The 14,515-nt window shown below is 38.9% G+C and overlaps 1 protein-coding gene across 3 annotated transcripts in view; it reads left to right on the forward strand.

Annotated features, from left to right (window-relative positions):
- The window catches only part of LOC149070052 (recombining binding protein suppressor of hairless-like), a 150,126-nt gene that overhangs the window by 62,187 nt on the left and 73,424 nt on the right, over nucleotides 1–14,515 (forward strand). The window lies entirely within an intron of this gene.

Raw genomic sequence — 14,515 nt, forward strand, 5'->3', positions numbered from 1 at the left:
CACGGTATTTGGATACTTTTCTTAATTGGAAATATGCCTCTGGGATCAACCGTTTGCGAGTTATTCCAGGATAAAGGGACCTTGCTATGCACTGTGTATGTACGCCAGCTCTGATATGCCTGATGGCTATCTTCTTTGCAGCGTTTAAATTACTTGTTGCAGGCCGCTGTTTTGATATGTGTAATTCTTGATATTGTGCTCGACATCGATCGACATAACGTGATGAGAACGTTATTATCCCTTCAGATTGTGTGTGCTGCTGTGTGAGTTGACACTTCGCTGCAACAATTTCCTAGTTAACTTGGGATGTCAACTTTCAAGGGCGAAGCTTGTGCTAGTACCAAAATTATACCTTAAGTAGTATAATAATGAAGAATATAAACGCTTTTTCTTATTTTTATGAATAAAATATTTTCATTACCCTTAATAGTTTGTATAGTTAAAAATATGTAAATAACCAAAATATTTACTTCACTTTCCCATCATGCATAGCACACATCAAAAAAATATTAGTTACTTTTTTTTGTAATAATAATTTATTTTATTTGAAAATAATTTCCGCATTTACTTTACTTGTTACTTATTTAATGTACTGTACTTGCATTAATTTGTTTTCCTAAAAAAAATTATTATTGTTGGACGCACATTTTATTTCAGCTGAATATTTTTCAGTGTTGCCGCGCAAGTCCAAAATATGCCAGCTTGCGTACAGTGAAGTAAATCGTTGACAGAATGCAATGATTGGGAACCCTTTTGGTTCCGTTGCCCTATACATATTTTCCAGGAAAAACAAAACTGTTTGCCGTAAATTGGTCAACTTATAAATGGGATTGTGTTAAATCTGATGATTTTTAACACTGAATCGGTCGTAGAAACATAAAACTGATCAACGCATATGGGTGGTCTACAGTACATATAGACGATAGGTTGGTGGTCAAGTTAAAACGATTTTCTCTGGCGTTATTACGCACGTGATTTTCGGTTTCAGAAAGTTGTTCAACTTAGATCGTAGAACGAAGGTAGTCACTTTAACAGGTTGTACTGACAATTTATTTGTTCCGACAACTTATCGTAAAGATTGCTTTAATTGATGGAAAGTAGATAGTGTCTCCCAAAGTTTTTGAAATACGGGACATATAAACATTGACCAGTTTGGACCAGACCGTGTTCGGTTTGAAAGGAAGTTTTGTTTAATTCGACCCTTGACCTTCGTGAAGGTGCGAGAATGTCATCATCATTCATTGATTAGATTCATATCAATTTGGTTCAGGAGGGTAGTGGATATTATTGGATATTGACTTTTATACAGGGTGCATAGGTAACAGCACGTATGGTTTACTGGCGAACCGTTGATCCTAGAGGTATACTTCCCCAATTGGAAAAAGTATCCAAATAACGTTTAGAACTCAGATACGTCATTTATGTTGCAAGGGGTTTATAGTTATTAAAATAATGTTAACTTTTTATACAGACTCCCTTTTGTGCTGAAGAACCCAATCAGAAAGCTGTTGCTCTGTCTCTCCTGATACCAAAAAAAAAATATATATATCAACGTTTTCAAGTGCAATATGCACTGAGATATTTGAATTTGAAAAATAGAGAAAAGTTGAAAAAAAAAGCATGAAATATGGTTAAACCGTTTTATTCGCGTTTAATGATGTTTTTTCCCACCTTTCCTCTTATTTATGAAATCAAATATCTTGGTGGATATTGCACTTAGAAACGTTGAATTTTCTTTGTTGGCCTAAGTAGAGACAGGGCAACAACTTTCTGATTGGGTTCTTGAGCACATGGTGTCCGTATATGAATGACGTATCTGAGTTCTAAACGTTATTTGGATACTTTTTCCTAATTCGAGGTATGCCTTTAGAATCAACGGTTCGTTAGTGAAATGCCGTGCGTGCGCCCTGTATATGCTAATGTGTGAGGATCCTTTTTCTGCGACTGTTCGGTAGCTCCTCGCATTATTCCGTATATGTATTGTTGAACGCAGCTAGAATCGGCTATGAACTGGAGGTCCTGATCTAATTCAGTCCTCGTGTGCAGAAAATAATCGTTGTGCAATAATCATTGACAAAATGACCAAATGAACCACTGGTTTATCCTGGCCCGCTCGAGTTTGTTATAAAATCTTAACCCGGTTGCTGAGCGGATAAAATTCAAATCCTTACTAGTCGAACGCTGATCACAACGTTAAAGTAAGACAAAGTACGGAAATAATTTTTCCCCGGAGCGACCGGGATAGTGGTTTCATCTTTTCAGGGCTGGTCTGATTAATCGATTAATCGGGTCAGTTAATCAATCAATTGTTAATCGTAGTTGAAAATTTCAATCGACTCGATCAATTCGATTAAAGTTTTTAATAAAACTTTGTGAATTAACTCGATTTTTTTGAAAAAAAAAACCCGATTATACACCATAAAAATTATGTTCTATATACTCTATCTACCAATAAGTATTTGGACACCTGTGATAGAAAAGAAAAACTAACTTTATTCAGAATCAATAGTTGGTAGAGCCTCCACGAGAGGCAATTACAGCGTGAACCCTCCGGGGCATACTTTCCACAAGTCCTTGTGTGACAGCTAGTGGTATTTTCTTCCACTCGGCTTGGAGAAGACATGCCAGTTCCTTCACCGATTTTGGACGGGTAGGGCACCCCTTAATTCGGCGATCCAACTCGTCCCAGAGGTTCTTGATAGGGTTCAGGTCTGGGCAGGCCAGTCCATTCGATGAACCCCATTGGCACCATACCAAGCCTTGGTTAACCTCGCAGTATGACAGCTGGCATTGTCGTCCTGGAAGTAACAGGGGTCCACCCCGTAAAACTGCCACAACGCAGGAAGCACATTGTCATCCAAAATAGTGCAGTAGGCATCGGCGTTGAGCTTACCATGAATGGGGACCAAGGGTCCCAGTCCATACCAGGAGAAACACCCCCAGACCATAATTCCACCTCCGCCGAACTTGACTGTTGGCACAATGCATTCTGGCAGGAGACATTCTCCAGGCAGACGCCAGACCCTGCCATCCGAACGGTAGAGGGTGAACCTTGATTCGTCGCTCCAAAGAACCCGTTTCCACTGATCTACGGTCCAATTTCGACGTGGTTTGCACCACATTAACCGAGCAACGTGGTTGGACTTTGTGATCAAAGGCTTATGGGCAGCAGCACGACCATGAAAACCAATCAGATGTGCTTCCTTACGGATGGTATTCATTGAAACAATACTCCCGGATGCCTGTTGAAACTCCTCGCGGATGAGGGCCATCGGTTGGGTGCGGTTCTTCCGAATTTCTCTGGACAGCACCCGTCGGTCTCTATCTCCCAGTTTCGTTGGTCTGCCGACTCGGGGCAAATTCCGACAATCACAGCTCACCTTCCACTTCTTAATCACATAGGCCACTGTCGATTTTGGGTACTTCAGCTGGCTAGATATGTCCCTTAAGGATCGGTCATTTTTGTGATACCCGATAATTATACCTTTCTTGAAATCAGAGAGCTCCGAACTGCGCGGCATCTTGCATGCGACTAATGCCGATGTTGTTTCCTACACGATATATACCGGCGGAGGGCGTGACGTATCTCAGGACCGCAGATATCGTCATTTGCATATGTGTCCAAATACTTATTGGTAGATAGTGTACATATAGAACATTTTGGATAAGTGACCATATTTAAAAATATTTGGATCAATATTTTAATCGAATTAGATTCAATGAAAACTGAGGATTTCACTTTCAAATTGAGTTTTATGAGAATGTAGGTATCGCTGTGAAAAAATATCGCTGTGGTATCGCTAGATCAAAGGAGTTTCAAAGACTGCCAAAATTTATTGTCGCCGCTATGAACTGTAGTTTTTTTCGTATTCTTGGAAGAATCAGCTCATCTCCTCACAAGTGCTATTCGAGAGAAGTTTCTAGCAAAACAAGCAAAATACTATAATCGAAATTAGTTTCGAAATCAGTGAATAATAACCAAAAACAACCGATTTTTTTTTTCAAAAAATGACAAGATCCAAGTGAAGAAATCACAGGTTTAGGCAATTACGTTCAGCATATAAAATTGCTTGAAGCGGACAGCCTTAATTTTCTAACTATTCCTACATTTTTTTTTTTTTTTACATCTACCGAACAGTGAGTGAAATGAATAAAATATATTTCTATAGCATCTATTAATATTATTTGGTCATAAAAATATTCGATTAATCGATTAAACATTTTTGATTAACCAGTTAAAAATTTTAATCGATTCCCAGCCCTAATCCTTTTTTTGTAAAGACGACACCTATACCGTAGCTTCGGAGAAATTCATACGCTTGGTTTTCTCAATTCGTTAAAAATCAGTCGAAGGAATAGAATTCCGAAAAAGAAGAGTATCAGTGAAGGGAATTTTCAAAGGGATTTTCGCCGTCTTGCTACGCTACGCTGTCTGCGTTCCATGGCTCGGTGTAATCTTGTTTTCCCTCATCTTACACCTCTCTTGCTAAGAAGCTACATTTACAGTTGTTGCAATTCCCCTTACGCACAAACGCGGTACGTTGCGATAAAAATGATTATAATACATAAACACCGAAGAAAATTAGATAAATTTCACTGAATTTCTCACTTTTACCCGTGATTTTCCAAATTACTTGAAAACCGTTTGATAAGACGTTGCTGAATAATAAAAAACTAGTGGCTTACGTTTTATTTCGCTCTATTTGGTAAACACACAATGCCCCTCCTGTTTCATTTTCGGAATATAATAACTTATAAAATTAAATATAATGAATCATAAATACATTTTTGGAGGGTGAATTCGAGAATATGCATTTTTTTAATGAATATAACGACCCATATTTTACGGTTGATTGATTTCGATTATTATGAATAATCATCTTGTTAGTTTTGTAAACTTCTTTCTTATGTATCGTACGAATCTCAATCACTGATTGTGCGTATTCGGTTGTTTCAAGTGGTAATTAATCGTTCTTTACTGGTAATAACGTGTAATCAAACTTGCCAGCTTCATCTGAAATTGGTTGAATTTGGTGAAATTCATCCAACTCAATAAAATGATTAAAATTATCATGCGTAATCACCGTACCAATCATTTTTACAGTAAAATATATATGATAACTACTTATCAAAGTGTTTCAGTGTCTATTTGTAATTGAATTTGGTAAAATTTATTGTAGTTCCAACTTATTCTTCATTGGAGCTGCAAATTGAATAGTTAATCATCATCGTATGAAGCAGTCTCCACAGTCGGTCTCTCTTAAACGGATATCAATGGTTGCCGTGGATAATGTCTGATTAAACGGGATATTCTTTATGCGGGGAACGATTCGATTCCCGTTTCACAACGTTTTAAAATTTTCTTATTTGGTTTTGATCAGTGTTATTCGAAAAAATTAATTTTGGAGAGTAATTTCTTACTCCTCTCAAAAATTGTAAGGCATAGTTTTGTACAAAAAAAAGGGAGATTTGTTCAATCTCTAATCAGTGAGAAATAATTATACTTAAAAAAATTCACATGAAGATGTATTTTCACTCTTAAACGAAATTTGGGAAACTTTAACAATGGTTTGTCACTTCTTGAATCCTGTCAGTATATGTATAATAGCTGGGCCGTAACTAGAGGGGACAACTGCCCCGGCCGGCAGTTTTAGGTGGGAACAAAGAATACCGCTACAAAATCATATAATTTTAAAAGCGTAGGTTCGGCAAAATAATGTTTGCCTCGGGTGGCAAAAATCCTTACGCCCTGTATAATAGTTTTTATGCCTTTATAATGGTTTGTCACTTTTCCTCAATTTTCTCAGTAATTGAAGAAAACCCGAGCAGTAGCGGGTGTTATAGCTAGTCTATACAAAAAACTGATTTTCTGTGTGTATGTTCTCTATAAAAATCTACAAATTTAGATCTGTCACCAAACTTTGCATATATACAAATGGGACTACTTGAACGATAGGCTACTTTAAAAGTTTGTCAGAGTTGGGCAGATGCCCGAAATGGGTGAAACTGTCTAGCAAGAGCAACAATGGTTTTTCTGCCTCAACAATCACTTTCAGAATATTTACTTTGGTTACCGTGCTTCCTTAGCAACTCGTTTCAGACATGTATATGCCTTTGCAATGGTTGGTCACTTCTTTAACGCTGCCAGTGGATGGCAAAATAGTTCATTCCTTTATAATGGCTTGCCATTTTTTAAATCTCCCAGTAATTGAGGAAAACCCGGGTAGCAATGGACATTATAGTTAATCAAGTTATGAAAAAACGAAACAAAAACTTATTTATCTACTTTATAGACTTTAATACATATCCAAAATCGTAAAAAAAGTCTAATTCTGCATTTCTAATCGCTCATTGCTAGACAGCAAACTTTGTAGCATTTTAAAGTTGTTTTCTCTTGTATATTAAAATGCTTTTACGGATTAAGCGAAATGACAACTTTAGAGGTTTTTTCCCTCTCTCTCTCAGCTTTCCATGAATACATTAGCTGATTATTAACCCCTGCCCTTTGACTGTTGATTTTGTTGGGACATCAACAAATGAGTAGTCGCGAAATGTTGGAAAAAAATGAAAATTGCAAAAAAGAAAAAAAAATTAGTCGGAAAAACTTTGCTATATAAAAGTTATCTTTCGTAATATGGAGGCATTTGCATTAACATGTAAATGTCGTTCAATGTCAAGGCTCTGTATTAAACAGAAAACTTCCTTAAATGGAAGTTCGTTGAATGGAGACGCGACCGTATATATTCACAGTTACTGTATGAATTTCAATATTCCATCCAGTGGCGAACTTCAGCATTGTCTCCATGAGACAAATTTTGGTTCTAGCGGATTTTGTCCGTTACCCGATTAAGCGGGGCCGACTGTATAATATTTTTCGTTGCTTTGAGACTCGGACAATGATTGGCACCCCTTTCCCATAATGTTGAATGATCGGTCAAAGGAAGGCGAAGGATAGCCCCCGAAGTGTGTTGGTTTTGTACCCAGAGTATCAAAACCACCCGTCCAAAGAAAAGTAACATCAGCGGTGGAGAGTTAACATTATGCCTAATTTATGGAGAGGTTTGGTGATGAGTCGTAATTTTTGGGCACATAAACTTGAGTTTAGTAGTTTAGATCGGTTCTAGTGTTTATTTTCCACTCTGTAAATTGATTACCCTCGATTAGACGAATTTAAAAGTCTCGTTTCTTAAACTACCTGCTAGAATATGATTTTTCTGAGCCAGCTTAGCTGCCTTTTTTTTTCTTTTTTGTAAAATATGTATTTAGTCTATTCAGGAAAAATATGACTAGGACCGTTTTGGTAATAAGAAGAACGGGTCATTGTCAAAAGTACAGGGTGGCTGAAAAGTCCGTGTAGAAGCTTTAAAAATTCCCAAAAATCGGAAAAATAACCGAAATAAAAAAATAGTTTGCAGGGTTAGCATCGCTAGGTCACGGGAATTCTTTTAAGACGGGGGGAAAAAATAACTCAATAAACAGCCGGTAGGTGGCGCTAGTACGAGTGACTTCGGTGGAAATATGCAAATGAGACTGTAATAAGAAATTGCGCTCCTAATTCGCAACCAGTTCATCGTTGTAAACCGTGTATGTGGACCTGCTACACTCTGTCGTTGCTAGATTTGTGACTTGCCTGCAATGTGTTATCCCCTGCGGTGATGGTCACGTGGAACACATACTGCTGTAATTAGCGATTTGGAGACATTCTGTTCGTTATTTGCGTGTCTTTTCTTTGACTTGTGTACGTCAGCGCCACCTATCGGCTGTTTTTGTTTTTTTCCCCCCGTCTTTAAAAAATTTCCGTGACCTGGCCGTGCAAACCGTTTTTTATTTCGGTTATTTTTCTGGTTTTTATGAATTTTCAAAGTTTCTACGGACTTCTTGGCCACCCTGTATTTCCACACACGATAATACCCTCTTTACTACGGACGGCATCGTTTATTTCTCAAGTATGAATCTCGCACTTGCCTAATATGCATCTCACATAAGTACATAAATATAAGCGAAGGCTTAAATCGCAAAATATCCATGTTTACGCTCAATATTGAGATTATTTCAAAGTCGCTAATAAGTGTTCGCATGTTGTTTTATCTGCACTATTTTAGTACCGTCATCGTCCCACGCCATCTAACTCAATCCTGCAGTTCTCAAACCGCTTTACCGATAAGAAAATTTAACCTTTTGGACATCGATTTCAACTATCAAATACAGTAGTTATGAAATACATCGTCACCACAGTGGTGGTCGGCTGAAGTTGGTTTTCTCTGGTTCCCAACTTCAAGGCGCAAATGCGAGCCGATCTCCCCGTTAAAAAGTCTCGCCACAGAGAGCGACAGTCCTACAAACAGTATAAATATTCAGTCATTACACTACACTCACTTCACTTCTGAGATATAGATGGCAGCACTAAAAAATCATACACAACACTACATACGCACTCAGACTGTTAGGTACATATACTTACACTTCCGGCACAACTCACTAGGTAGTAAATTGCCCATGGCGATAGACCTGAGTTGTGTTCGGCTTCAAAAAAAAAAAAAAAAAAGTAGTTATGAAATATACTCGGAATAAGATTAAAGGAAGTCATATAAACCATGTTTTACAATTGATTGAAGCACGGTGCCTGGTGGACTGGTTCGAATCGTGGAAGTGGTAAGAAAACAGACCTATTTAGAAGTAACTTTAACCTGTCGTTCCGGTTACTCTACGGCCCTCACCTGGCCAGCTCCAGACCGAAAAATAAAACAACTTGAAACGTTTATAAACCGAAGACCTTTTACCATAATCATGTCGTAAATGCTTATGGGGGGGGGGGGGGGGGGGGGGAGTTCTCCAAAGTAAAAAGTTTTAGACTCAATGTAGAACAACAAAAATTTGGGATTCATAGACATTTTCTCCATTATAGACAATCAATCAATGATTTGTGCTTTTTTCTTGCACCGCTGTTCAAGCAAAACAATTTTGAATAATCAAAATAATCATTAATCAGGTAAAATTTTCTCGACATAGAAGTGAATTAAGGGGAGTCTCATACCTTTTAACATTCCAAAAAGTTCTCAAAAATTATGCTGTAGTAGAAATGTTTAAATGTAGTAAAACATTACTGTAGTAATGTTTACTACATTTAACATTTGATCAAATACTCATTTACTCTTACAAATTGTCAAACATTTACGGGGAAAAAATACATTATTGGCACCTTGCGCGCATGATAAAATATCATGAAATCAAAGTAATTGAATAAAAACTGATTCATTATGAAAGAAACTTTTCAGTTCATAAAATGAGACAAAATATTTGAGATTCATTCATAAATGCAGTGAAACGATACACGATATAACGATAAATCCCTCTACAACGATACTTTTTCGAATCTTGTTTGGAACTGCCTATAGTGTAATGTTAAACTTTTCTCGATACCACCATATCCTTTACTACAGGTTGTTTCAAGAAGATTCATCCGATTTTTAAAAAAATCGTAACTATTCATCTTTTAATTCGTTTCGATCGAATAATGAATAGGTAGAAAGAGGGAAATCTCGAGTTTCACGCAGTTGGCGACAGGTAGCGTTAACGCTCTTCCTTCGGCCGTCACTTCAGTGTTTGTCAAGACGGCGACTGCACAACAGAAATCATTTTGTGTTCTAAGCTTCGTGAAGTATGAGTCAGTAACAACTGTTCGTCGTGCTTTTCTTCGACAATACCCTGGTGTTGAACTTCCTACCGCTCAGAGTATTAGGCGATGGCATAAACAATTCCGGGACACGGGTTGTCTGTGTAAAGGCAAATCCTCTGGCAGTCCCCGCATGTCAGATGAAAATGTGGAGCGCATCCGACAAAGTTTCGCACGTGTAGTTCACAGAAGTCCACTCGCAGTGGATGCAAACATTCTCGCAAAAATTGAATTTTCTGGATATTATGCAGAAACTGATATTTGGAAAGAGAAGAGACATGGACCTACCATACCGTAGGTCCATTTCTATACGTACCTACCATATAGACATGGACCACCTTGAATGCACATGCCGTTCATCCCAAGATGGACATATTGAACACCTTTAATATAGGCATTTCAAATCGGGTGATTCTTTTTGAAACACCCTGTACGATAAATCCCTCTATATTTATATTTTTTGAAGAGATCGTAAAACTGCTGTAACGATAATTTTTATATTTCACTCAAAATCAACTTCAATATATGTATTTTTAAATTTCTCTCCAGTTTTTGTACTTTCGAGGATGATTAATAACATGTCGAAATTGTTGATGAAGTTGCCGTGAAGCTACTTTTTGTGTAGTAGACAAAAGTACTGTTCGGTAAACTACTTAGGGCGGTATTCACTGACATGGTTTAAACCAGTGATTCCCAACGTGGGCGTTAACGCCCCCGGGGGCGATGGAATGTTCCAGGGGGGGGCGGTAGAAACTACGGGTATAACATAGGATCCTATGGGTTAGATTGCATTGGGGGGGGGCGATGGGAGAAAACAATTCCTGAGGGAGAGGGGGCGATAGAACAAAAAAGATTGAGAAACTATGGTTTAAACTAGTCACAATATTTTGATAAGAGATCGACACGGATGTGTTAAAAATTCAGGTTTTGTTACCAATCTATGTTATCTCTTATCCAAAAATTGTGACTACAGTTTAAACCATGTCGGTGAATACGGCCCTAAACAGGGCAGAACAACCAACTGAATTTAATTAATCGACCAATCAATTATAATTTTTTTTTCTGTCAAATAATTGCTTACAAATGCATTTTATGATGCTACTAACAATGCTAACAATGTTATTTCAGAAGAGATGCCGGCAATAGCGTGAACTTGTCGGTAAATGATGATAACGCTACCTCTCGATATAACGATAATCTCTCTGCAACTATATTTTTTCCTTGGTCGGCGAAAAGTATCGCTGTAAAGTAGCCTATCGTTCAAGTCGGGTCCCGTTTGGTTCCTATGAAAAATTCAGCGACGATAGATCTAAAATTGTAGATTTGCATGCAGAACATTCACACGGACAGACACACTATTCAATTACATCATGCTGTTTCATCATGCGTGTAACGTGTTAATAATGCTTTTTTTTTCCGTTAATGTTTGAAAACTTGAGAGAAAAAAAATCTCCATTGGAGTATGTAAAAAATATTGTATTGACACAGCATACTAATATACAGTGGAATCTCGACTACCCGGCCTCGCCGCAAGTTTGGTGCCAATTTGGTGATATTCACAGAGGAAGGTGCTAATTTTCTTTTTTTACATAAGGTAATATAGGCTATTTACAGGCAAAAAAAGACGTAATAAATAAATAACCATTTCCATAATTTTCGTAACGATATTAATATCCTTGGACTTCCTTTTTTCTGTAATAAATTTTTAAAACGTACATTACATTACGTAACATACATTCGCATTATTTATACATTTATGTATACAGTACATCACATTTATGTATTAAGTTCTGACCTATACCAAGAGATCATGAAATGGAAATAGAAGCGCTATTAAAAGGGTGTTTTTGATGGTATGGTAGGGGTAGGAAGAACACACTGGCCATGTTTATAGAACACCGGCCTGTGTTTATAGAAGTCACATCTGGCTTTTCTGTTATCCGGCCCGCCACATTGGGTCAGATAGTCCAGATTCTACTGTACAATCAAGAATATGTGTACAAAATTTGAAATAAAACAATGTTAAATAATATTTTTAATGATATTTCTACTAGTACTTTGTCAAGTACTAGGTAGCTCATTCTATCACTCACTCACCGGGTCGTTCCCTCTGTCATTCACTCTTTTCCTTTGTTCCTCGCTAGGTCGCTCACTTTGTCATTCGCTGACTAGACCATTCATTCTATCACAAACTCACCTGATAGCTCACTTTGTCATTCGCTTACTCCCCAAGTCGCTCACTCTGTCACACTCACTCAATCACCAGGTCTTTCACTTAAAGTACTAGTACTATACCAATCACCAGGCCTCGCACCTACTCACTAGGTAAATCAGTCTACCACTGGGTCACTCATCAGGTTTGCCCACTCACCTACTAGATCACTATCTCTAGGTCATTCACTAATTTGCTCACTCACCCAAACACCACTCACTCACTAACTACTGCATCATGTATTGACACCTGTCGAACTGTTGAGGGAGAATTTTCCTTAAACTGTTCAAAAATGAAGAAAACCAACTAAGATTGATCAAAAGCGAGATTTAATGAGAGCCGTTTGCAAAAAAAATGAAGTAAAATAATGATAATAATAAAATGTCATAGTTTGTTTTAATATTTGATGTCGGTGGTGTCATAGTCTATTTACAAAAGTCGCAGATGCAATCTTTCTTCTCTGCCCCTAGAAAACTGAAGGTGGGCCCGCACAGAACAGGACACAAACATTATACCCAGACCTCTCTCTCTCCTCTTCTTTCTACATCGTCTTGGCAAAGATGTTCTAACCCACGGGTGCTCAAACTTTAGGAGAGTGTGCGGGTCACTTAACTGATTTGCAAACGTGTCGTGGGCCACATGAGTCATTCATCTATAAATGTGCTACGGATAACGTAGGTGGTCTGTAAATGTGTCGCGGCCGCTTAAGTGTGCTGGAACTGTGTCACGGTAGTAACAGGGTAACAAGAACACGCTCGTGATCTGTGATTACGCCGCGAATCACTGAAGTCACTGTTTCTCAAAGTTTGTGTCGCCAATATTTGCCAGGGGCGTCGCGGTGAGCTGGAGATACCTATTTATGCTTTGAAGTGGTTCGCCTGTATCTGAAAATATCAAACCGTTCTGGAGAGCCGATGTGAACTATGTACTGTTTAAGGGAGCCGCGGATGTAAATAAGCCGCCGACCACTTACGCCATGGTTTCCCGAACTTTTTGTTCCATTTTGAACATTGGGGTAGGGGGGGGGGGGGTTTAAGTACTCTGGAATTTCAGAATACAATAGTTCAACACTGTACGCCGCTGTGGTGGTCGAGTGGTCATAGTGACGGACTCGCATCGCGGGGACCCGGGTTCGAGCCCCACCGTCACCACAGTGGTGGTCGGCTGAAGTTGGTTTTCTGTGGTTCCCAACTTCGAGGCGCAAATGCGAGCCGATCTCCCCGTTAAAAAGTCTCGCCACAGAGAGCAACAGTCCTACAAACAGTACAAATATTCAGTCACTACACATCACTCACTTCACTTCTGAGATATAGATGGCAGCACTGAAAAATCATACACAACACTAGACACGCACTCAAACTGTTAGGTACACACACTTTACTTCCGGCACAACTCACTAGGTAGTAAATTGCCTATGGCGATAGACCTGAGTTGTGCTCGGTTTGAAAAAAAAAAAAGTTCATCACTGTACCACTTTTCGGCCAGTCAGGGAAATGATCGTGCAGATTTTGCTTGGAACCCTGAATTATAGTTAGGATGAAGATAGGAAGGAAAAAAGCATGCTTAAAATATTCTGCATATTTAAGAAATTTAATTGAAAAAATTGTGAAAATCGTAATCTTTTTAAATGGTGGCCTAAATATGGACCACCCATATTTATATTCGTAGAAACAATCAAAAATCAATCAGACGCACACATATCCAGCCGTCAGAGGATTCATTTTCCTAACAGCACTTCCTGCCAGCCGCTGTGGTGGCCGAGTAGTCATAGTGACGGACTCGCAACGCGAGGACCCGGGTTCGAACTCCACAGTGGTTGTCTCGGCTGAAGTTGGTTTTCTGTGGTTCCCAACCTCCAGGCACAAATGTAAGCTACTACTACTACTAAACCAGATATGCACCTCGTCGATATTCCTCTGCGGAATCTCTAACGAATTGGTACATGTTGGAATGTGCGTGTACGTATAGTGAACCTACCGTGAAGTTTGCTTTTGTGTAATGCTTGTTATGTGTAGTGCCACCAGTTTTTCTAACTGTCAGTGAAGTGTAATGATTGAATTATTCATCGTGGTAAGCCTGTTTCTCTCTGTGGCGAGACTTTTTAATGGGGAGATCGGCTCGCATTTGCGCCTCGAAGTTAGGAACCACTGTAAACCAACTTCAGCCGACCACCAATGTGGTGACGGTGGGGTTCGAACCCGGATCCTCGCGATGCGAGTCCGTCACTGTGACCACTCGACCACCGCAGCGGCACAAATGTGAGCTCCCAATCTCCCCGTTAAAAAGCTTCGCCGAAGAGAGCAACAAGCCTACAATGGTATACTATTCACATCATTGCACTTCATGCGTAGTAAGAAAAACTGATGGCATCATTTACACATAACAAACATTACACAGAAGCAGACTTCACGGAAGGTTCACTGCACGCACACACATTTAAACATGTACCGATTCGTTAGAAGTTCCGCAGAGGAATATGGACGAGGTGCTTATCTGGTTTAGGAACACTTCCTGCTAGTTAATGCCATTCCCCCCAGCGCCAGGACATCTCTTTGCCTGGAGGCTCATGCTGCTGTTAAGATGGCATTGTTTGAACTCAACTCCATAGAAGTGTCTTCCACGAAGCTGGG

Source organism: Pholcus phalangioides, unplaced genomic scaffold, assembly GCF_987345545.1.
Source record: "Pholcus phalangioides strain wild (caught in Gottingen) unplaced genomic scaffold, Ppha-v1.0 ptg000022l_1, whole genome shotgun sequence".
Taxonomy (NCBI): domain Eukaryota; kingdom Metazoa; phylum Arthropoda; class Arachnida; order Araneae; family Pholcidae; genus Pholcus; species Pholcus phalangioides.